Source organism: Mesocricetus auratus, unplaced genomic scaffold (genome assembly GCF_017639785.1).
Source record: "Mesocricetus auratus isolate SY011 unplaced genomic scaffold, BCM_Maur_2.0 Super-Scaffold_6730, whole genome shotgun sequence".
NCBI lineage: Eukaryota > Metazoa > Chordata > Mammalia > Rodentia > Cricetidae > Mesocricetus > Mesocricetus auratus.
In genome coordinates, this window is record NW_024429184.1 from 44,537,144 (window position 1) to 44,539,656 (window position 2,513).

Consider the following 2,513-nt stretch of genomic DNA (forward strand, 5'->3'; position numbering starts at 1 on the left):
AGTTTTGTCCTATTCCAATGTGTTTATTCTTGTCTTATTTTATTACTATCCCTTAGAAGCCTGATTGTTTTCTAATGAGAGAAAGAAAGGGAGTGGATCCAAATGGGAGGAGAGTTGAGGAGAAACTTGGAGGAATAGAAGGAGAGGAAACCATAATTAGGATATATTATATGAAAATTAATCATTTTTTGAAAAAGAAAAATTCCACATTGAATTTTTATTGCATAGTACTTATTTTTAATAACATTATTTGCAAATGACGTTTGTATAGATGTTTCCCATTCCTTTTTTCAGTTTTAGTCCCATATTGGTCTGTAAAAATCTACTTATAATTGATGGTCTAGTAGAAATAGTAGTTTAAGGTCGTATTTGATCTCTCGAGCTCTATTTGTATACATTGGTTTGGCCTGAAAAAAATCAAATGCCAAAAGCAAGATGGTTTAAATTTAAAAAGAAATATATTGTCTCATGATTATAAAGACAAAAGTCCACAATCAGGATTTTGGCAAGGCTGTTCTCCCACTGAAAACACTAAGGCTGAGATCTATTATTTACTTATTAACTTTCAGAATTTTTTTCTTTTTATCTAGTGTCTTAAAGTAGAAGCTGTGACTACTGATTTAGAACATTCTTTGTTCTAATATATGCAGTTTCATTGGAATTTTTCCCTAGTGTTGTTTTAAATATTCCAGAAATGATTATGTCTTTCATTTTCATTTCTATTCTACTTTCTGTTAAGTCCAAATAGAAAATCCCTAAACACCCTTCAAGAGCAAGCAAAAATGTCAGTCTGGCCTCTGCTCAGAGCTTACCAGGACTCTGACCTGGTAAACATAGCATTCCTCAGAAATCTTGTAAAGTGGGTTTCTGCTGTCCAGGAAAAACCATTACAACCCTATAATGCCCAACCTCTGGAAAGGGCATCCAGTTTCTATTAACTTAAACAAGCTTCCAACAGACTAGAGCCTAATATTAGCACAGGCTGTTGCAGCTGACTTACCTTCCACTCTCCAATTATAACCCTTTATGACTGGAAAGACCCACATCCTACCCTGGGTGTGCCACCACGTTTGCCTCTCTCTCTCTCTCTCTCTCTCTCTCTCTCTCTCTCTCTCTCTCTCTCTCTCTCTCTCTCTCCCTCCCTCCCTCTCTCACCCTCTCTCACCCTCACTCCCTCTCCCTCCTTCTCTCCCCTCCTCTCTCTCCTATCTACAATAAAAACCTTACCCCTCCCCCAACCATGGAGTGGAGTGATCAGTTCAGAGATTTCTTTACTGAACCCTCTCTTGCACTTTCTTCCACCCATTAGCATGAACCAGAGTCTGGCATTGTTCCAAAGCTATTTTGTTGTTGTGCTGGTTTTGCTCTTTTGAAATAGGGATACCACCTTAAACTACTAAGACCCTGGACTGAGATTATCATGTCTCCCAGCTGATGTTACCATACCAGTGAAAATAATCGTATTTATCTTCAGCACCCTTCTTCAAAACCAATGACTTAGATACTCCACATAAGCCAGTATTGTGAGAACATTCCTGAGGAGACAAAGAGACCAGTATTAGCCCATATAAATGATTCCACCTGAATCTAGCTTTCGTTACTTACAGAATCTGGGATGAGTGTTTACTTACAAGAGCATGAGAAACTTGGAAAGAGCCACACCACAGGAAGAAAAAATTCTTTCCCGGAGAACTGTAACTGCCTATACATACTCAGGGAGGGCTCGAGCCTTGTGGAATCCCCCCACCCCCGACAGCTCTAGGATGGAATGCTAATAGGCTCAGTCTTCTACAGGTTTCATGTGGGTGATCACAGCCATGGACAGTTCAAGAGGGCAAACGCTATATAATGCCCACAGTACAGTACTCGGCCCTTCCTCCAGTTCATACATTGTTTAAGCTCTCTTTTACAATGTTTCCCAAGCCATAAATGGTTGATATGAACAGTCCACCTACCCTGAGCATTCATGAGTCACTGTTTTTTCAGTATTGTATTATTTAGGATTTTATTGATGTGAAGAGACACCATGACCACAGCAACTTTTACAAAGGAAAATGTAACAAGCATTCTTCCTGCTAGCCTGGTCCCAGAGCTGCATCAGTCCCAAATGAACACACAGGATGCTATATTAATTATGAAGCTGTTGGCCATTTTCTGTGGTTTCTTATTGGCTAGCTCTGACTTAATTATTAACCCATAACTGCTAATCAGAGTATTTCTACGTGATCTTCTCTTACCGGAGAAAGGGTCCAGACATCTTACTCCTCTCGTGTCCTACATGGTGACTGACTGTGCTTCCATTTCCCCAAATCCTCTATCTCTCCTAGTCCCACCTATCTTGCTTCCCTATTTGCCAACAGTGTTTTATTCATCAAGCAACAAGACAAACATATACACAGAAGGACTTCCCCCATCAGGAAAATATTTAATTAGGATTGACTTTCAGTTTCAAAGTTTTAGTCCATTGTTATCACCGTGGGCAGCATGGTATTGGGCAGACAGACTTGGTGCTA

The 2,513-nt window shown here is 39.7% G+C and overlaps 1 long non-coding RNA gene across 1 annotated transcript; it reads right to left on the reverse strand.

Annotated features, from left to right (window-relative positions):
- Positions 1–267: 267 nt before the first annotated feature.
- Positions 268–1,991, reverse strand: LOC121138958. Its single transcript, XR_005875828.1, has 3 exons — positions 1,632–1,991; positions 1,447–1,535; positions 268–407 (listed from the first exon to the last, which is right to left on the reverse strand). It is a non-coding gene; the product is annotated as an uncharacterized LOC121138958 (long non-coding RNA).
- Positions 1,992–2,513: the final 522 nt, after the last annotated feature.